The sequence below is a fragment of the Gouania willdenowi genome, chromosome 7 (assembly GCF_900634775.1).
Source record: "Gouania willdenowi chromosome 7, fGouWil2.1, whole genome shotgun sequence".
NCBI lineage: Eukaryota > Metazoa > Chordata > Actinopteri > Blenniiformes > Gobiesocidae > Gouania > Gouania willdenowi.
The window spans coordinates 29,785,487-29,808,790 of record NC_041050.1 but is presented as its reverse complement, the minus strand read 5'-3'; the positions used below and the strand labels follow the sequence as shown (position 1 = coordinate 29,808,790).

General features: G+C 40.2%; 1 protein-coding gene across 4 annotated transcripts in view; it reads left to right on the top strand.

The window, feature by feature from the left end:
* The first annotated feature begins 382 nt into the window (after positions 1–382).
* Positions 383–23,304, top strand: part of l1cama (L1 cell adhesion molecule, paralog a) — a 47,750-nt gene continuing 24,828 nt past the window's right edge. For all 4 annotated transcript variants that reach the window (XM_028452008.1, XM_028452012.1, XM_028452009.1 and 1 more), the window contains exon 1: positions 383–564. The gene's annotated coding sequence lies outside the window, so the exon portion shown is untranslated. The remainder of the gene's footprint in view (positions 565–23,304) is intronic.

The window sequence follows — 23,304 nt, the reverse complement described above, 5'->3', positions numbered from 1 at the left end:
ATTAAAAGAGATTATGAAAGTTAAAATCCAAAGCAGCGTGCAGAGAACTGGCACATTCTCTCCCCTGGACATAGATTTACCCACACTCTGTGTTTTATGTTGCAGAAGGAGAGAGTGCACAGGAAGAATATGAATATAAATGTGCAGCATTTATTATTCTTATGTATTGCACTCTTTCGTGAGTGTAACATAAAGAACAGACTGTGCACAGAGTTAAGGAAAGCAAAGCCGGAAAAAACAAAAAAAAAGGAATGGTCCGAATCCACAGAGGATGAAGGGATGAGAGGGAGGGCACAGAAGAGGAGGAGGAGGAGGGAAGGAGGGAAGAAGGCAGGCAGGGAAGAGGGTGATGTCACCTCTAACAGGCAACCAATAATAGTCAGGGAGGCAGAGAGAGAGCGCGGAGCTAAAGGAGGGTGTGTTTTTCTATCACTGCAGCATCAGTACAGAGAAGAGGTGCACAATCAGTTTTATAGAGAAGAAGAGGAAGACAAGGCGCAAGTAGCAGAAGAGAAGAAAAGGACGAGAATAGCTGCTGGAGGAAAGAAGGAGCACTGTGAAGTGGTAAGAGGATGGATCTGCATGTGTTTTATGGAAAAGATGGAGAACGGGTGTGATGATTAATTAGCCTGAGGTACCGTGGGTTCACACCTTTGCATGATTTACCATCAGCAGAATTACAGCCTGTTTAAATGAATTTTAATGTTGGTGTGGATGTGAAATTTTTCATCATATTGAGTTTTGTCATTAGGAAGCCATTCACACTCAATACTAATGTTTTCATACATTTTCCAAATCATTTTGAGGACTGAGCCTCGTGTGATGGACAACCTGTTGGAGGAGGAGGATACTTTCTTTAAAAGCACTACTCATGGTTTCCGTGATTCCATCTTTAAATGCAATGCATTCAACAGGGTTTACAGCATGTCACCTGAAATGGCAGCACCTCAAAAATAGTTTTTGGTCACGATTTCATCAGATTTGAACTTGTTCTGTCAAATTATTTGCCTAATATTGTCATTTGTGGAGAAAGCCCAACATTGAAGCTTTTTGCATTGTGCGACATTCACATGAGTGAACCACATATACACTGCAAATAAGACAGCACACAAGCCAATTCCTATTTAATGCTTCACTCAAACTGAATTGTGATTTCATCATGATGTTTTCTCTCTCTACACCTTCCCTGTCCACATTACGCCGAGTGGCTTATTGTTCAAAAAAGCCTGTGATTATGTCGTTCTTCTGTGGTTTTCATCCATCCATGTGTTGGATAAAACTCAGCTGTGTGGCAATCAAACACAACACAGCAGAGCAGACTAGAACAATTTTCTGGTCTGTCAGGCTTGTGTCCTGCAGCTGTAGTGAGTCTGTCTTTCTTTTCCAGGTCAGGGACAAAAAAAAAAAAGCTCTAATTTGACAAAACGTGTTCTGCAGAGGAGAGTGACTTTGGAGGCAGTGAAAGGAGAAAGAATAAAGCACAGATATCAACAGGAGACCTGCTGTGAGGAAGAAGGGAGGGGGGTTAGGGAGGAAGAGGGGTGGAAAAAAAAGGGTGGGGCAGCCACACGCAGTATACTGTGGAGGTGTGCCAGAGGAAGAGGAGGTTCTCACCTGGCTGTGAGCCATACAGATGCCTCCTGTCACCCGCCCACACTTATTTAATACACATTTCCATTTCCCCACCCACAGAAAACATCCGTGCTCCAATAGTGTCAGACTAATGTTAGAAGAAAGGCCGTGGGCTTGTTTCAGGCTCTGGTAACATTTGCATAAAGCTGCATCTGGGCACAGAGAAAGACATTCTGAACTGGAGAATACTTCATCCAGTGGGTGTAGTGGTGCTGAACGTGATCCCACCTCCCTCCCTTCCTGCCCCTGTAGCCTGTAGCCCATGCAGGGTTGGGTATGACAGCGAGGGCCAAAAAGATGTGATTGTCTGATCCGAGGGTCATGTTACCAACATTAATGTCATAATTTAGAATAAATGTATGCCAATCTGAGCATTATTACAGGCAAGAACATAGGGTTCGTGTTTTTTTGTTGTCATTTTGGCCAATTTTTATGTTGTATTATTGTTGTAATCTTGTTGGTTTTTGGTGTCATTTTGTGTATTTCTCTTTCATTTGGGCATTTTTGTTGTTGTCTTGTGTTTAGTAATTTTGTGTGTTTTTGTTTCTGTAATTTGGTATGTTTTCTGAAGTCATTTTGCGCCTTTAATGAGAGGATCCACTTGTCCCATAGAGAAAAATTGTATTGATTGGTCATTATGTAAAAACATATTTCCTGATTCTGTTCTGATTGCCCAAGTCGTAGTTCATGAAATGATCAATAACTGCGAATGAATATGAATATGAGACTAAAATGCTTCTGAACTAAAATGCGTTCAGGATTGAATCTGGTTCTGGGACTGGTTTGGAGTCTGTCAATGACTTGTTGTTACCATGTGTACGACATCCATAAACAGGCTGCTGTGCACACGTCCACACAATAGATGAAGATAAAGCAGCTGCTGAGGACTGCATGGATGTGTGCATGTGATCCTCTCTGTGGCAGCAATGCCCAGGAGACACACTGTTGGTCACATTATCATAGTCAATGCTGCTGGTGTTTATATGCCAGTGGCTGAGCTCCTTCTACACATTGTAGTGCTGGAGTAGCCATGCAGGGATTAGGCTCACCTCGGTATGGTGCAGAATGTAATCTTCCCTCTGACTGGTTAATTGAGCTGTTCCATCAAAGAGATGGATGGATGGAGGAGGACAGAAGAGATGATCCTTAAGAAGAAATGAAAGGAAAGGGTATAAGCAACATAAAAAAGAAGAAGGGAATGGACCTTTATTGGCCGAGCCTTCTTTTTTTATGTATTTGCTGTCACAGTCTAGAGAAAAGGGAGACAAAGAGAGTCTCACAGGACTTTATTTCAAAGTGAAGTTCTGTTGTTGCAAAAATAGTGATTAAATACATGAGTATGACTGATAGACTCTGCTATGGGTGTGCTGACGTGTCTTTTCTGGGGTTTTGTTGCTGTTGTAGTTTATTTCGCTAAGGAGATAATATTTTTTACTGACTATTATTTATTTGTTTCTCTGTTCACAAGATTACATCAAAATTATAAATTTTTTACCTAAGATAAACCTTATGTTATTACATTTTGGGAGGCATCCAGATCAAATACTCAGATTCCGGATCAGTTTGAACAGTCGAAAATCCCTTATCTATCTCTCATTATTGGCAAAATGTCAAAAATTCATATTTTGGTTTGGAATTTATCGATATTGTCGAAATTTGCCTCAGTTATGTCAGGTTGGTTTCATCCAGGTCAGATCCGGATTGTGATTTTTGTCGCAGTTGCTCGGAAAAAATTGGGTGCCCATACATTTGTACCCACTGTATCGTAAATAATAGGGATAAACATTTCTTACAAGACTTTAAAGTGTGAATGATCATGGTAAAATGATCAGAATCACTGATCCAGATAACTTGGAATATATGGCATAGAGGATATTTGGTGGAAGTTTGTGCTTTCTGAGTGCTCCTTTTTAAGATAAAGTCAGAGATTGGCCTATGCATTTTCCAAATGTCTTTGTTGGTGATGTTAAAGTGAGAACTAGCGGTTTTAGCTGAGCAATGGTGACCTTTTGCTCCTCAGCCACTTGTAGCTTCAGGTGAACACATAAGCATAAGACACATCTATAGAGGCCAGCAAAGCCACACTGCTGAGATCCTGTTGTAGTGGACCAAATGAGGATTTTCCCATGTTGTTTCCCTGGCCTGCCTACTTAAGCTCTGCTTCTTATCAAAGACGGCTCTCATCACTTTCAAAGATTCAGCCATTAAAGCTGCAGCGTAAAAAAACAAAGGATAAGAAAAAAACAGGATTTTCCTTAACAACAAGTGTCAACAATAACACAGTCATGTCTGATTTTATTTGTATCCTCCTCTGAGAGTCATATTTAAAGTTACAAACTCAAGCACAATTTCAAAGGCTTGCTAGTGAGCTCCCTGGAGTTGTCTTGCAGCATTCATTACCAATGCTGAGTGCGTGCACGCTTCAGCGTCTGGATCTCGTGCACCTTCAGGATGCTGTTAGAGACGACGAGTCAGCCCACACCCTTTTCCCCCCCCCAGCTGCAGCTCTGAGACTGTTTGGTTTTTAGACCCTGCATATGGGAGTCAACCCACGGGGTGTCAACAAGGGGATGGTGTTGACACTCTGTCAGGGTTTGGTGAGGAATACGTTGGGCTGGTTTAGGAAGCTAAGGGTCAGAAGGATTGACAGCCCAGCCAGGGGTAAATGATTATAAAGAGCTGAGGGAGGAAAGCCGGCTGAAGGAGGAGATTGAAATTTGTAGCGATGAAGAACCTAAAGATAGAAACCATTGATTAGAAACACCAGGGTGTTGTAAAGATGGCCTTTGGAGGCTGTTAGGAAAGGCAAAACCAAATAGAAAGAAAGCATCATGATCCGATGACTGGAACAAATCAGAATCAGAATCAGAATCAACTTTAATGGTCACGTAATGTATTTTATACACACGAGGAATTTGACTTGATGAACTGTGCTCTCTCTAACAATGTAAACATTAAATAATAACAATCAACTAAAAAAAATATAAACATAAATATAAACAGTAGTTAAAGACTAATATGTGCAAAACTAAATAAAGTAATATAACAAGATATTACTAATAATAACAATAACAATAGCCCTGCGATGGACTGGCGCCCTGTCCAGGGTGTACCCCCGCCCAGGGCCCAATGAGAGCCGGAAATTGGCACCGGCAGACCCCCGCGACCCTGATAAAATGGGAATTAGCGGGTTTGAAGATGGATGGATGGATGGAACAATAACAATAATAAAAATAATAATAATAATAATAGTGCAGTAGTGCAGTGATGAGTCGTGCAGGTGAACATTTCATATAAATAGTATACGTTTATGTACATGAACATTCAAGTGACAGTTTGTTCCAGGGTTGTCACGTGTTTAGTTCCAGGGTTATTACACAGTCATCCTATCAAAACCTAATGGATTAGCTTTCACAGCCTTTCTCTCGCTGGTTTCTCTCATTTCGGTATTCACACTGCGGACTGGGAGAAACACATCAGGGTCTTAATCAAAATAATGACTGACGCACCCGGAAAGAAGCTCTCAGACAAAGACTCATAAATCCAATCCTGTTATGTATACAACCGAACCTGAGAAGAAGATTGAGGCACAAATAGAGACGTCATGTATGGAGACGAATTTAATTTGGTGGAGTGAATTATCCCATTAAAGCTCTCACACGAGATGACAGGAGGGAGGGGCAATTGTTGAATTCCCTTGGGTAAACACATATGATATTGGCCGTTAATATTTGCAAACTGGAGTCTTATGACGGTGGATATTGAGAGAAATTAATTACCACCAAACCAATAAGGAGAAGACTGGAGGCTCCGTTTAGATATTGCAGATGGAAAATTGGTAAATGAGTGCATTTGAAAACACTCTCTCGCCTTTTATCATTTTATTTTATTACGGTGGAGCCGTGTTTAATGTTTTCTGAATCCAATTTCTTTGGTGAACATTGTTTAAAATAAAGAATTGCACTGGACTCAGCAAAGCAATAAAACTCCACATCGAATATGAATTACGGGAGATATTAAACTGTCCGCAGAACCCTTCCTCCCTCCCTTTGCAGATGCTGTCCTAATGTTTTCTCTTTGTCTGCGACAAACACATTTCTTTGTCTCAACGGACTTGAGAATTCCCCTTTAGTGTCACGTCTTCCGGATGACGCTCATCTCTGTCAAAGAAGCTTTTTAGTCCGCACGAGTGACCAAAAATACTCTAAATTAGCCCTCTGTCCCCAACAGCACGAATGTGTCTGTGGAGAATCCTCTGTCAAGTCTCAGTGTGTGTGTGTGTGTGTGTGTGTGTGTGAGATGAAGAGAGAGACCTTTAACCCTGACCAGCAGGAGATGGATGAATTAGTGTAATTGTGCATCAAATGGCTCTGTTTGGTGATTGCCTGTCATTTGTGGAAGGTAATGTTAAGTATCTGTTGCCGCCGTTGTTGCAACACTTCAAGAGGCTTCAAATGTGATGTCTCTAATGGACAAAAACCTTCATTTTGTGTAATTTGCCAGCAACAAAAATAGTCAGAATACACACTGTAGACATCCAAACTACATTGGACAGAAAATGATTTGGCATCAAATCATTGAACTCATTTGCATCCAGCCAGGGAATTTATCATCTTTATCATCATTTATCACCATTCAAGGAGAAAATTGCGAAAGCTACTTTGTTTATAAAAGCTAATTATAATAAACGGAACAAACAGAATATTAACTCTTATGAAACATAATACAATTAAAGCATTCATAATGAGTGATACACTTTATTTCATGATCAAGTTTGCATGATGATGGAGCTTATCCAACGTTTTCCTGGAATAAAACCAATGTACAGGAATAAGACATATCGATGCACGCACACAGACTCACAAACCACACGTTTGTGAGCAACAGAATACCTGAATAAAATCTATGAATGCTCAAGAAGCAACAGAATCAAAGCCCAGTCTTATCTAGAGCGGTCTCAGTTGAAATCAATCAATCAGTCATCATCAATGATGACTAAACTAATTGTCGCTGTGTATTTGAGGGCATCTAATTATCTTTGTGTTCGTGTTTGATTGACAGGTGAGTCCACACTGTCCCAGAGGACCCCCCACCCCCCCACCACACACACACTTTTAATGTTCTTATCTTATTCTGTCATGACGAATGTTTGAAAAGAATTGATCCAGTGATATTTCTCAAACAGAGAATAGTAGTCATTTATTATTAGCTAATGGGTTTAACTAATTATTAATCATCTGCAGATCAACACTTCACAAAACTGAGAGATTGTCTTTTACGCTCCAAGTAGAGCGATATTAGCTCATGCAATGTACAAAATTTTTTTTGTCATTAAATTTTCACTTTGTTTTTGTCCAAAAAAAAAAAAAAAAGGAAAAAATAATACGTTACAGACATTTCAATCTTAAACATAAGAATATGCTGCAATAAAATAAATAGAAATCAATTAGAAGATGCTGAAAAAAACATCAATACGTCCAGTATAAACAAAAAAATTCATATAATGTATATAAAATTTTATTTGCCGATGTATCGCGATATTTCACCGTGCGATTATTGCATTGATCCAAAAAATTTCAAAATTGCGCAAAGAGGCATAACACGTAAACTCCCAGTTGTTCAGGGTCAGTGAACCAGATAAAAACTTTATTTTCAAAAAAATTACTGGGCGCTTTGATAGAAATTTGTCACAAATCTAGGAAATTTGAAGTGAAGACTGTCTGTCTGTCACTTATTGCTTGGTTATTGTAGGTTTCTTACGTATTTTGTATTTTATGTATACGTACAAGTGTAAACTAGGGCACAATAATGTTGAAATTACCAATTTTTCCTCAGAAAATCTGTGGCCCCCTTGAGATCAAACTGCTTTGTATTTGGCCCCTGAACTGAAATGAGTTTAAGACCCCTGTCCTACACTCACACAGCTGGTGATTTGTGTTTAGTTGGTTGACGTATAGAGTTTATTTCTAAATCTCATAAATCTCTCATGAATTAAAAGAAAATTTAGTGCATTTTGTGTGGATTAGTTTGGATTGATTTAGATTAGTGTTAAAATGATCATCTTCATATCCAGTGTTGGTGTGGTTATGAATATAAAATGTTAAAAGGGTGTAGCACGTGTTGCCACCAAAGTGTCCATTCTCCACTGGGTGCTACTTTTGATAGAGAACAGTTCCTTAAGGACACGTCAGCATAAATAATTACAGAATCAGGGAACAACACCTTAAAAAAATGATTGGATGAAGCCACTTGTTTGCAGATTTATTTTTCTTCCTTGTAATAATTTAATCAAAAATGTAGCTCAATGAGATCCAAAGTAATGAGTATTCTAGGCGGTATTGACATCATCCCTGACCGCACTGACCCGACGGGGATCCTTTGGGGAATTCACGAGTCGTTCAATTCTGGCCGTCATGGCAGGCTGTTTATTGAGTGTACACCGTTGCATTGGTTTACTAATTTATAGATTTTTTTTTGCTGAAAGGCTGAGTGCATTTTTAATGAAACTTGGGGGTATGATACATTTCAGCTCTGCAGGCTGTTGGTGTTTGGCTTTAAGTTTATGCAAACCTTAGAACTTGTTCCCTGTGTGTAGTTTCCTCCTTCTTTTCCCATCAACATTTTCTTTAGGTCTCGAAATAGAATGAAAGCACAGAATCTACAACGGAACAACAAAGACAACACAGGGTGTGAACTATCAGCACGGTCTGTTACACATGCCTGAATGAAGCCGTGGAAGTTTGGCAGAAAGTCATTTACATCTTAGCACTGACTCCCTCGCACTATCATGTAGCTGACATGTTTCATTTTACCTTCTAAGACTTGAGAGGATTTGGAAAAGATCAAGCTTATTCCTCAGCTCCGCAATCGTTCAGTATTTTCCCTCTTCGGGTTTATTCCCGGCACACTGATCCACTTTCAGGATTTTTACTGCAGAGTTTGACTTTCCCAGGAATGTTAAAGGTGCCAACTTTAACACAAAGATGAAGATGCCTTTAGTTGAGTTGCTCTTGAAAGATGAGAGGCGCAGTTTGTCACTGCCAACACTCTGTTCAGAGCGTGTTGCGGGGTAATTGTATTGAGGTGATTGTGATGGGGTTATATCGACTTCGTGACACAATTTTCCCAGCCATAAAACATGGCGTGCTTTGACTCCTGAATGCCTCTAACTGCCTATTTATTTAGAATATTTACATCTAAGTGTATCGATTTGGATTCACCTGGCTCACTTAATTTGAATCAAACGTAAGAGAAATTAATGAGGCACGAAACTCCAGCGTGCACATGCTCTTCATCTGAGTAAACAGACGCCTGAGTTTGTCTTCTCCGCATGTGTTGGTGGATTTGTGACCCTATTTTATGGTGGGGTGGTTTTATCTGCTGTGTCAGCCATGATATATTCATTAGGGTTGGATTACAGGGAGTGGGAGGGGATCAGGTTTTGAGTGGGTTGTAATCCCCATACACTGGCCTTAATTTAATCTCACCTACTGTGCCATCCTATTACACACTACACCCACCACGTATACATGCAAGCTTTGGCTGGAGGGGAGCAGGATTGAAGGGCACAAAGGGTTAATGCATGGTAATGATTGACTGGAGGCCTGAAGACAAAAAGACAGGATTGATTATGAAAATTGATTGAAATGAAAGGTCAGAAGAAAGCAGAAAATGCCAAAGAGGAAAGTAAATTTAAGATGGATGGGATTCCATGAAAGGTGCTTATTTCAATTTTTAACACAACAATATTTACTCTCCTATTCCCTCATAAAGATATCAAACTTATCTTTTAGTTCCCACTGTGCAAAACCCATTTGCCCAGGCAGCTACTTCCTGCATATGGGAGCAACTTCCTGCAGGATGAATAACCAAAATAAAACTATATTCTGGCTTCATTAGGATGAACAAATGGCTTTAAACTCCTATTGTTATACACACAGTGTGACACTGCATACACACACACTGAAATCCAACATCCACCTCTACCCTTTCACAGTAAGAGCCCTCTGTAAAGGCCACTCCAGAGGTTTCTTCCTCCAGATGTGAAAGTCTCCTATCATAATGCTTGTGATGCTTCTCTGCTCCGACACACCTGAATCTAATGAATGATTCATCATGCAGCTGCACAAGCTTCATTTTATACTTCAGTGTGTTGTAGCATGGAGGCAGATAAATCGTGCGGGATATCAGCTATAATGCACTTGAGTTGCGCGTCCCTCGAGTATACACTTCAACCGCTGTTTAATGTTATAATATTACTAAGCTTCTAATTTAAAAAAATGTAATCTCAAAAATTATTTGCCAACTAAATTAAAGAAAAAAAGCTTTTTTTTTTAAATGCATTAATTTAATTTTCTAAATAGTTTTATTTCAGTATCCTAAGTCACTTTAATGGGTAGATTAATCCCAGACATATTCACACACAATAACCACAGATGCACTCAGTCACTATAGGTTCATTTTGAGACGTTACCAGGCTTTGCCAAATTTTGCTTTATGTAGAAATGCATGGAAATCATTTACATCTTCTTTCTATTTCCAGGCTATAACATATTTGGTAAAATTTTACTTGAAGTTTTACACATTAGGCTGACATTAAACTGTCATTATATGTCATTAGCATGTATAAGGTGTCATGAAGGATGTCATTAAGTGTCATTCGCTAAATTATGACACCTTTGGAGCTATGTTGGCATTTTTTGGGTTAGATGGAGGGATTTAGTGGGGTTACGGTAATGAACGACACAGCCTTCATGACACATTATTCATGCTAATGACATATAAGTGTAATGTCAGCCATATATATAAAACTTCAAGTCGACTGTCACCTAACATTTTAATGATTAATATCATATTAGTATTATGGTAGTAAACTGTTAATTAATGCTTAAAGGTGCAGTCCGTGACTCTCAGATGCCTCTCTCACACTCCATCCCCACTGCTCTTTTGCCCTGCCTCCAAACTTTCCTAAGTCCCTCCCTCAGAGGAGCTAACAAGCTAACGTTAATCCGACAGGAACATCACAGTAATATAACATGCACTGCTAAAAGCATATTACTGCAGCGCTTCTCTCTCTCTATGTGCACAAATCTCAGCAGCAGCAACAACTCAGTGTCAGTTACAGCAGCCCACACGGAGGCTGCTGCACACACATGAACAACACATGCACCACAGAGTTGGAAGGGGCGGGGCCTGTGAGCAACAGCTGTCAGACAGCCCATCAAACACAATTCTGGCTCTGATTGGTTCTTTTTGCTCTGTCGCGGTGCATTCTGGAAATCTGCCAAAGGCAGCAGGAGCAGCAGGGGGGACTCAATGAGCCTGTTTTTATCACAGAAACTACTAGTTTCATGTAAAGCTGACCTTAAATACTGACAGCTTTAGCAAATATGACAAAAAGTCACTTTTATAAGAGTTGCAGACTGCACCTTTAATAATGCATTAACCAACATCAATTAAGGAACCCTTATTGTAAAGTGTTCCCAACATACATATTTTTTGTGGTTGTTCAGTTTGTTATATTCGGATAGAATACACATATGTGTCTATGTCTCTGTACATTTGCATGTGTCTGTGTTTTCTATGTGTGTGTGCGTACGTGTGTGAGACGTTTTTGTTGATAAGAGTTGTAAATAAATAATTGCCCAAAATATCCTTATATCTACATAATACATCAGAGTGTGGTATACACTGTTCATTAAATGTTAATGCACTGCCCAGAAATGCCAAATAGTGGTGCTCAAAGACTGACTGAAAAAATAGTTAATTTTGGCAGCTTTTCCTGAGAGCCTTCTGCCCACTGCATCTCACTGCCTCATTATATTTGGCCGAGTCACAGAAAAACAAGAGTTTATGTAACCTAACTTCTGTTGTTTACTTTAAACTTTACGACCCATATTTCCTTCTTTATCCATCTCCATCTGATAATGAGGCTGTCCCTGACTTCCCCACACCTCCTGTGAACACCAAAGTTAGTGTTTCCCAAGCGGGCGTCCGAGGACTTCCAAGTGCCCAAGAGCAAGATGTTGGCGGACCATATTTTTCAATAGTGTATCATTAATATTTTCACATTAATATTAAAGACCAATATCCCAAACTCTGTATTCCGATGTGATTCATTAGTCCTTTGTGTAGTGTAAAGATGTAAAGAATCACATGTGCAGCTCCTACTAAATATCATGTTACTACACTCTTTAAATATAAATATAAATTCACTTTTTAGTGATACGAAGCCTAAATGATGATTTATAAACTAACATGTTCAAAAGGAATGTGCAAGTTTTGTTAGAATTTATTTTGTGAGTTTGAAGTTAATCTCTCGAAAGTGAAGACTGTGTGGTATATTCATGGCTGGTTTTCTTTTATATTTGCAATAACTGTAGTTTTCAATGAGCGTGGCCAGGGATGAGCAATTCTATCACAGCGGGGGCCACTAAACTGTGATTGTTTCTGATCTGAGGGCCACATGATCAACATTCACGTCAGCATTAACACAGGAAGAACAAAGGGGTTTTATATTTTTTTTGTCATTGTGTTTTTTTATATTTTGTCAGTTTTTAGCCATTTTGTGTGTATTTGGAATCATTATGTGTGTTTTTGTTGGTGTCGCTCTGTATTGTTCTGTATTTTCCTGTCGTTTTGAGTATTTTTTTTAACAGTTTGTGTGTCTTTAGAGCTATTCTGTAATGTCATGTTGTTTTGTGTTTTTTTTTTTGCAGTAATTGTATTTGTTTAAGTGCTTGTTGTGTCTGTCTTTGTTGTCATTTTACGTTTTATGAGTCGTTTTGTGTATTTTTAAAGTTTTTGTGGGTACTTTGAGCATTTTGCTGCCGATTTGTGTGTTTGGGGAGTTATTTTCTGTATTATTGTGGTCTTCACATTCCTTTCAACTTCTTGAATTACAATTTTGGGGGGTTTGCTTTGGGGAGCTGCACAAAATTAGACTGAGGACCACATGTGGCTCATATCTGAGCTTGGCCCTCTCAGTTGATGAGGGGAAATTAGGCATGATGCAACTCACACCAGCTGCAATAATCAGATTCAGCGTTTTTGCTGAAAAAAAAAAAAAAAAAGACTGTTTCCACCAGCTGCCATGACCTGATGCATAGCAGGATTAATTGAGCTGTATTTGTGGTACAACTCGAAGGGTGTAATCGTTGTAGTAATTTCTCTAAATTGTTTGTTGAAATCTTCGCAGAGGCAGAGATTTTCTGATGTAGCAGGGTGCGATAAGAACGTGCAGGGCAGGGCTACTTGTTCATGTGAGGAGGAGATAAAAGAGTCGATCCCCACGAGGAAACGCAGGAGTAACAAGAAGGAACAGAAGATTTAACCAGAGTGCAGACATCACAGCGAGGGGGGAGGAGGAGGAGGGGAAGATGAACAACATGGAACACACCAGAGAATTATAGAAAAACCAGTATATAATAATGATATCAACCAATGATCATACACATTAGAGGAGTTCTGATCCTTATTATATTATAGCTGACATGGGCATTTTGTGAGAATGACTAAATGCTTATTTTCTTTCATTACAAGCATTTATTTGCATTTTGCTGGTTTTTGGAGCCACAATTGCCTTTTAATAACAAGCCAGGACACAAGTCGACCCAAAACTGCTGCTGTTTGATCTTGAACATCACAGTGCAGCAAATATGAAATATTAGTTTAACAACAAAATTTAAATTAGTACATATGGGGTGACGCTAGGGGAGGGAAACATTCTCTTTTATACCCAAGGAGCTACATTTATATCGAAAAACCAAAAGATGCATCTCTACTATTCTCCAATGGAGAAGCACTTCCCTGACTGGCTGGGAGCCACACCCACCCATCCTTCATGAGTATAGGTGTATGTAGGGCATCAAAGTCAGAGGGGAGAGGGCAGAGGACACCCTCCCCGGGGGATTCACTCACTGAATTTAAGCCAACCTACTTTCCACCATTAACAATAGTCACTGCCTTAAATAGCAGTGAAATTTTGAAATAGATTCAACAAAGACTTGATTTGCTCACCAGGAGGTAAATACTGGAAAAAAACCTCATCAGTCATTGCCCATTGTTAGAAGTGTGCTTCCGCTCGTAAATACATTGCATTATAAAAGCTTAGGATCAAGCAAAAGGTTTGTGGACCCAAATTTCCTGCTTCAGTAATGGTAATTGAGTGAATAAAAAAGATCAACCTCTGGCAGATGAATCAGACAAGCTAATGTTTGGTGATGGAATGTCAATGAAGATACAAGAGTAGGGGTGGGGGTGCTGACTATATAGATGTAAGGTAAAGGACAAACAGTGATTTAAATGTCAGAGTGTGCAGAGATAGGTTAACCTGTCAGACACACTCACATAAACACCTGCAGGAGGAACTGAGGAAAAATCAGCCTGTTGTTCAATGGTAGGGTCACTATATCACAGTGGTTCCTAATCACTTGTCAGACCATGTGGAACCCCTCTTCATATCATTAATACCCTCTCAAGAATTTCAAATGCTTTTTCATTTCTGGAACAGCTGGCTCGCTTAAATGTGTTTCAAACAATGGTTCCCTAAGCTTTAAGCAACAAATTCAAAACAATGAGTGGAATTTAAAGTGGATTTTAGTTAAACTACACCTTTTATGTGATTACTTCAGTAGTAAGAAAATATGACTCCTAAAATGTGGCTAATCATTGCGTCCTATTGTCATAAGTGTGATAAAATGGCCTCTACAGCATAAAATAATCCTGTTTCAATAAATTACAATGTAGTATTGTATTGAGCCAGTACTTTTAATTTGTAGTGAATTTGACTAAAAATTGGAAGGAACTAGGAATATTTCCAGATTATTTTTGAATTAATTGTTTAATCTTTCCGAGTACCCCCTGCAATGTGCTCCTTTACCCCTGTTTGGGAACCACTGCTCTAACAGAAACTCTGACAGTTTTTATGCTAGTCATACTGACAGTATACGGCTGTTGGTTTGGCCTGTGGTTCAGAAAGGAACAGATTAACAGTAAAAGTCTGACAGGCTTGTCAGAAGCTGCTCTCGTCCATTCAGTCCTTCAGCCATCCTTAAGGCTTCACAACAGTCAAATGAGCCAATTTCTCCTTTCAACTCAGATAAAAGTAAAACAGACACATGACGCTGCGTTTGCTTGGCCTGGGCTGGTGTGGCTGGCTGACAGAACGTGCTCATCTGTTGTGTGGAACCATGCATCCTCTGTGAGTTCTAAGCTGTGATGATTTAGATATCAGCTAGTGATTCAGTCAGGTCTATTTTCTCTGTGCATTTGCAGCTGACTGTGGAAGGAGACGTAGAGCTTCAACAGTTGGTAGCCAACATCTGTTCAGTCTCTGTGTGTACGGGTATACATGCTGACTGTCAGACCTTATTGTCTTAACCCTATATGAGAATCTCATTTAGCTACCGGCCGAGGTCTTCTCCATTTCCGCTGCTTCCAGGTGGCCTCTGTCTCTCAGTATCGGTTTAACCTCTCTGTGGAATTGAGGAGGAACTCTTTCTGTCATCTTTCATAATTAAAGCCAAGAGAGAGAATAGGAGATGAGGGATTATAGTGGTAATGTGACCACAGCTGGGGCTTCAGTGTATGCACAAATGACCCAGGAGGATTCTGAGGACAACCGAGAAAATTATGAAAACCCATCAGAGATTGGAAATGAGGCTCTGCAGAGCCATTTAAAAAGAAAGGAAGGAAAAGCTGCATCATTTGGGTTTTTGCTTATTTACTGTGGCTTCTGCTTGTGACAGAAAATGTAAGCCAAAGACTGAGTGAAGAGCACAAACAGTTTGTTTGCTAACTTTGTCTTATATTTATATGTGCGCTCTGGAAAATGTCACGTCTTTGATCTCCACGCACACTGGTACGTGGTAAGGGGTGTGGTGGTGGTGGTGGTGGTGGTGGTGGGGGGGTTCTGCAGCAGAAACAGGGCTGTGCTCCTCAGATAACACCACAGCCTTTGATTTTAGCTTGGCATCCTCCTTTGGAGAGCATAAGCTGCTCCGCCTCATATGCATCTCCACTGCAGGCTCCATTGGTAATGATTGGATTTAGTTACAGAACAGAAAGGCTGTGCTGATGATAATGATAAGTGATGCATTGGGAGTTAGCCGTTCATCCACTTAAAGGCCGAGGGACAGAGTTGTTGCTTTGCAATGTTCATGTCTTCCTTTTATTGGGCCTGTTGCTCTTAATAGAAGTTGATGGTGGAGAGTAGTAACAACAGGCTGCACCTGTAACTGCATTGCGTACAATCTTGGCTCTCTGATTCTGATGTGTTGCAGCACAGATGAAGATGAAGCACAAACCTTGGGTTCAATGGAGAAGTGGAGCGACAAGTTTAAAAAGAAGAAATAGAGGTAATATAAGGAGTGAGAGGCAATCAACAGGGACCAAAAATAGAGAAAAGAAGTGAAACTGAGACAGGAGTGCACACAAAAACTCAACTCTCAGCAAAGACGACAGCCAGGAAGGAAGAACACTTTCAACTAAGGCTAGCGTGTAGACATAACGGGGGGAACAGGAGACAGAGGAAGAGATGGAGACAGGGGAGACATGAGATGAAGGCAGTCAGTATAAAGTGCAGCTCCATGACAGAGAGCGAGGGATGGGGGATGCAGAGAGAAGGGTGAGCGAGTGCGAGGGGGGGAGGGGAGGGAAATACTTGCTGTGCGCCACTGAGCTGGAGTCAGGAGGTTGTCATGGTGATACCGAGGTGAGTGGAAAGAAAAATGCAGACCAGGGTAATGACACCTGCACACGCGCTTGTGCACACACACACACGCACACACACACTAACAAGCATGCACACAACAAACAGAGTGAGTCGTGCATAACAATACTGACCCGTCACGTACAACACTTTTCACACAAACACACACACAGGTGGTGTACAAATAATCTGAGGTCATGCTTTATACGCCCAGCAGAAATGGCACAATGCAAACTCTGCTCTGCCCTCTTTTATTCTCCATTAGCATCATTTGAATAGAAGGCAAATGTCTTTTAACTGACTCTAGCAGTTTGTAAAGCCTGATGTGCCACTGAACAACTTCACATAATTAAGTCTTTGCATTGAAATATCAAATAGATTCATCTTTATAAATGTAGATGCTGTATGAAATATTAAGTATCAAGGGCGACAAAGGATGAAAAGAATGACTTTAATGATGAAAAGGAACAAATATCTATTATTTATTTGTCATTTTTGACACTTACAAATTAAATATTACCTTTGTATTTAGTGCATGCTGTGTTTAGCTGACATATATACTTTACACAACCTATCTTTGACATGCAACTGTTTATTTAATTTCATTTAAGACAAGGGGTGGGGGTGAAGGGGTGGGTTGGGGTACCTCAACAGAAAAAGAAAAGAGTGCAAACACAGCAGGAAGAGAAAAAGGCATTTCCATACTGAGCAACAAACAGATCAATACCATTGCTCATTTAGAACATCAGCCCTCACAAGTAATGGTGTATTAGTCACGTACGTGTGTTCACATGTGTGTGTGTGTGTGTGTGTGGGGGGGGGTAACTGGGTGGAATTAGGTTTAGGAATTCATTCAAACCACATCAGACCCTTTTTGTTCAGCTAATTTTTCATTAGGTGCTCATGAGCTTTGTTTTCTCATTTTCTCACATGCTGCCCTCTCTTTTCACTGTTTCCAGTCCGTACATGTTCACTGTCTGCAGTTCTCTCACAGCCCCAGAGGAGCTTGTGTTTGATTAGATGAGGAGCACTTAAGGAGAAGTGCTGCTTTTGCAACTTTTTACAAACTGGATGGCATCGCAAAGATGCTGTTGTCTTACGTGCTTACTAATTTAATGGATGCAAGTCATGTAATCAGTTCTCCTGTGAAGAAGCCAATAAAATGGTAAGAAGTGATTAGAGTTTTTTTTTTTTTTTTTTGCAGTAAGCACTTTCTCTGCATTATCTGTTTTTTTTTTTTTTTACATTTGTCTAGACTGACTCATGCAAAAACAAAGCCATATAGCCACGTTTCCGCAGTCGTTAAACCACTGGCTGCTCAATACAAATGTGTTTGCAAAGGACTTTGTGCGACCTTTTCCTGTCGCTGCTCATTTTCCTAAAGTAAGGAAAGGGAATGAATAACAACCCACACAAAGAGACCTTGAAAAATGATTTGTTCAAAATCTAGGCCTTAGTTAGGAGCATTCTGCATGAATAAACATTTGTTTACACCAGGCTCCATCACAGATGAGAACTGTGAGTTTCCTTTGATAAATTAACAGTATTCATAATATTGTGTTATTTTTACATTTGAATTTGTCATCCATTCTTGGGGTGCTATTCCTGGGCAGCTTCTATAAAGCAGCTGGGAATATTTGGAAGTTATTGGCCTTATTTCAGAGTGTGACATGTGCGCTCTTTCACCCACCCCATATGGTTCTGAGAGGATTTTAACCATGGATCCATTCAGTTACCACTAACAGTGCATGTGTCAGATTTTAAATGACCTTCACTCTTCACATTTTTCAAAGTTTGGGGAAATACAGAAGTCTCTGCCTGTGAAGCAGTAGAAAGTCTAAAGCAAACATTATATATCGTATTTAACAATGATAAATCTCTAAAAAGAAGAAGCATTACTGCCTTTGCAATTAGTTAAAGGGAAAATATGTTTTATTGTAAAAAAAATCATACAGATTCCAGTAACAGCACCAGATTTAAGTAAAGAAAAAAAAGAATAAAAGTATAAAATGATTAGTTCATATTATAAACATTTGTAATAAACAATTATTGTACATTTTAAAATGAAGTCATATATACATTATGAGTGTTTTCTGATGTGATCCAATCCAACAGCTCTCCCTTAAATGAGCCTTAAAGTGAAATTACCGACCAGTAAATCTTGAGATTAATAGAGAGGAATTAAATTATTATTAGTCGTCGTCGTCGTCATCATCATGCATTGGATTTTATATAACACTTTTTTATTGACACTCATTGGTGCTTTAACGGCAGAATAACAGAAGCGAGGCTGCCATAGTGCACCATCGGTCCCTCCGACCACCACCAACACTCACAAACTACATTCATACGAGGCAATGTGGGTGAAGGCCAAGGACACAAGAACAAAGACTTGGCTAGAGTGGGATTCCAACCCCCAACTCTTCGTTTATTGGACAACCCACTCTACCACTGATCCATATTCTCATTATTGATGATCGGTGCTGGTTTCAGAGCTGCACAATATAAAGTAAATGAATAAGAAATTATAAATGTTCAAGTATTTTTTTTTTTTTTACTTTTCTGATTTTTTTGTCCATCTGATTGGTCAAAAGTAATTTTTGTGCCCGTCTTACTTTGTTCTACGATTGTTCTTTGAGATATTTTCTACGTTCTGTTTGTGTGTGATGGAGGTTGTAGGTCATCATACACACACTCCACCTCACTCTTCAGGTTGGAACGTGCCCATTTTCCCCATGGAGCGACCACGTGTCCTTTTGTGTCACACGTGTGCTTGGCAGCTGTGTCCTGCAGAGCTGTGCGGGCCACTTATCACCTGACCCCAGGGACGGCTCCACCCGTCTGTGTGTGTGTGTGTTTGTGTGCTGGATGACTGACTGCACAGCTCCACCTCAGAAAACACTACCTGAGACGTGCGCACCCATCTTGAACCTCCCCCATCATGCTTCCTCCAGAGTGCTCACGTATGCTCCCATTCACACCCTTGTCATATTGAACAAATGTAGCATGAGCTGCTTTATGCCATACCTCTGCATGGTTGACCTAAATCACAACAAGCTCTGTATGCACATTTCCCTATTAAAGCATCTAAAAGACAAAATATGTACAATGTGCAAGCTCTGGCTAAAGTAAAAGACATCCCTGCCTTTTTGCATTTTGCCATTTCCAGCTGTGCTAAGCTGCTGCCTCTGGTTTACGTGCTAATACCAGTGAACAACATATTGAAGTCAGCTTCTGTTTAACTGGTGAGACCCATTTGATCCCCAAAGGCTTTGCCAGAACACTCACACATAAAATCTACTTTCAAGCCGTCTGATCTCACTCTAATTTTTTTCCCTCTGAGGGATAAATGGCGCACTCACTGAACCTCTCTCGCCGAATAGCAAATATCTTTACAGAGGTTGAGAAAAAAAGTGGTTGTGATTGAAGGTCAGAATGTGCGTCAGAAAAGAAAGAAATACAGGGTAGGCTATTCACGCTGGAATATGAAGAAGAAGAAAAAGAAGAGGCTGTCTGTGGCAGATAAAGAGAGAGAGAGAGAGAGAGAGAGAGAGAGAGAGAGAGCTGAAGATAATAAAGAGAACAGTGAGGGGTGAGAGTGAAGGTCACTCCTGATGGTTCATCCATGTAATTTCATAGCATCCTGGTAGGTTCTCACTACTCAGGCTAACATCATTAGCCCTCCTTTGTTTGGGCCAGGGGTCACCAACATAAGGCTCGTGGACACCTGGTAGCCCACATGGACCATTAACAGTAGCACTAGTCACTAATGCGCTCCATCTAAAATATGATTTACTTGCCAGGCTTCAAACTCACAAAGATAAATACAGATGCTGACAGCTGCACTTGACAAGTTGTTGTAAATTAACCATCTTGAAGTGTTTATTTTCACTGAAACATTCTGACAAATGTTTTCAATGTCACAGATGTGTTATGTGGGTTGTGATAGCATTTTTTTAAATGGATTTTTTAGTTAAAAGTTGTTAGTGGCTAGTAAATTAGGAACATGATGATTTTCTATGAAATGTAATGAAAATGAAAGGAGAAATTAAGTGTTTAATGTTGAAATATAAACATTTCTTACCTTTTTAAGTTACTGCTAGTCTTCCTTCATTATCATACCCTCTAATTTAAGTGAAAAAGTGAAAATTTGGTATTTTAAAATTGCTTTTCAAACCAGCCCTTTGGATAATTCAGTAACTTTGAAGTACAATGCAGTTTCAGAAATGTTGGTAACCCCTGGTTTCGACAGTGATTTATTCTGACAGAAGCAGAATCCTAAAGGCTGCTTACATCCATTACACGTCCAACACACTTGTGCTATACACTCTATCAGACCTAGTTAGTCCTTTCCACATATGAGAGTCTATGGGGGCCTTTGCTTGTATCACTTCTCACGTCTTCTGCCTGACACGCAGGGTGTGTCTGTAATTAGCGTGGCGTGCTAGTTTTGTGCTGCAGGCACACATTCTAAATGATGCTGTTTCTAATGAAGCAAACGATGCCCATCGGCTAGTGTGCAGCGTCATAAGGAGAGTTTGCGTGTGCATGTGTGAATGTATAATGCGTGTGTCTCTGTGTGAGGGCTCTTTTGTGGGCATGTGTAGATACAAAGTGGACTGAGTATCTTAATTAGTGAGGGGAGGGGATTTCATTTGTTTCCTTGTAATTGTGTTATTCTAGGGTTATCATGTTTTTTGTACATGTAATCTAAAAAGGGCAGATCTGACCAGAAGTTACATCCTTGGGCAAGACGCTTCACCCACATTGCCTAGTATGACTGTAGTGCGTGAGTGATTGTTGGTGGTGGTCGGAGGGCCCGATGGTGCACTATGCCAGCCTGGCTTCCGTCGGTCTGCCCCAGGGCAGCTGTGGCTACAATAGTAGCTTACCACCACTGTGTGTGGAAAGTATAATGTACATTAATGGTGCAGTACGCGACTCTCAGATCCCTCTCTCTCCCCCTCCCTCCTTACTTAGCTTACCACCACTAGGTGTGGAGTGAAAGAATATTGCCTTAATTCTGTAAAGCGCTTTGAGTGGTTATGATAAAGCGCTATATAAAATCCAATGCATTATTATTATTATTGTTATTGTTATTATTATTATTATTATTATTATTATTATTATTATCCTTTAAGCATTACAACCTTTATTTTCATGCTAACGCATTCCAGTCTGTTGTTGACATGATATCCTATGATTTCCTATAACTCGCTGACTCAGAGACAGGCCGTAAGCCATTTACCTTATCAGCTGTGGACTTAACGGAGCAGCGGCTAACGTGTTTTAGGGGAAGAGAGAAAGCAGAGCTGCAGGCAGCACTCCGTCTGCTAGCCCGACTCCATTAACGAACAGCAGAGATTAACTGACCTGCTGACACACAGGCTGATCTTTACTGATACACCCAAAAACACCACACGTAGACTCTCACACACACGAGAAATCTGATACACTTCCACATTAGTCGGGTTATACCCCCCATTTTGATCATTACAAAGCTTTTACAGATCAATGATCTCATAAACAGGTCTCTCTTTTCACATTTACACTTTTCGTCTTCTGCAACCTCAATCTCTCTGTTCTTCTTCCCCGTCCATAAATCTTTTAGAATTTTTGTTGTTGAATTTATCGTGATTCCCTCCCTTTCTGATCTCCCACAGGTGTTACCCTTATTTTCCGGTGTTGCTCTCTTCTTCTTCTTCTTCTTCCCCTCACTCCATCTACCTATCCTGTTGTTCCCCACCAGTATCTTAATGAGTCCACTCCCGTCTCCTTGAATTATTCACTACTTCTTTCTTTCCATCATCGTCAGTCTTTTAACGGAATAATTGATGCTATGGCAACGGGCTGGATTGTTTTTTAGTGGTGTACAATGTTTGAAGATTGAGTTGAGTCCTCTGATATCTGTGCAAATATTATGAAAAATTGTCCTATTAAGGATGTGTAAAATAAAGACACATTTCCATCCATAAATGTGTATGAGTGTGGTGTATGAGAGTGTGTGTGTGTGTGTGTGTTTGAGGGCATAAGGTCTGTGAGTTTACATCAGCAGAATGAATATGGGTAATCGTGCGAGCGCATTTGTATGTAAGCAATCCGGCAAACCCGTCAGTGTGTGTGTGAATAACTGAATTTATATGTACAAGGGACGGGGGATGCTGTGGAGATCACGTTGTCATGGGAACCAGTATAGAGAGGGAGAGGGAGGTTGCCCTCACAGATCCTTTGACAACCTTTATTTTCTCCTGCTTTGGGTCACTCTAATATTAACCTCTAACTCTTGTCTCAACAAAAGGGGGCTGCAGCAAAGTGGGAGGGGGGCTTTAAAAGGGAAGAGAAGTTGGCTTCAAAATATGAGGAAACTACAGCATGGTGCGAATCCCACCCCACCCACACATCTGATACTTTGCGAGAGGGCAGAAGACATCAGCCAATCTTATGCTAATATTTGTGTTGGCAAATGTGCTGTCTGTGCAGAAGTAGGTTTGATAAACTGAAGCTCTGCAGATTGTTCAGTACTGAAACACGTTGCACACACAAAAGGTACTGGCATGAGGGTCTATATTGGTTTCCCACTGTGCTTTTAAGCTCTCCATCCATTAAAGTCGCAAATATTGAATTAGGAAACCATTTTGCCCAATGTCCCAGCCAAAGGGTTTCCACAGCTGTTTATTGAGTGATGGAGGGTTGCAAACACAGGACAGAGGAGAGTCGAGAAGTGGAGAGGAGGTGGATCTATGTGAAATGAGTTGTGAAAAGCGATCGAAGGCGAATTGAAAACAGCTTTTAGTGTCCGATACCAAAAACAGTCCCCAATGGTAGCAGATTTAGTGGAAACCATTTGTAACACTTTACTTGAAGTTTTATATACAAGGCTGACATTATGCTGTCATTATTATGACACGACGCCTGAACAAGGTGTCACGAAGGCTGTCAATAAGTGATAGTACCCTAACCTT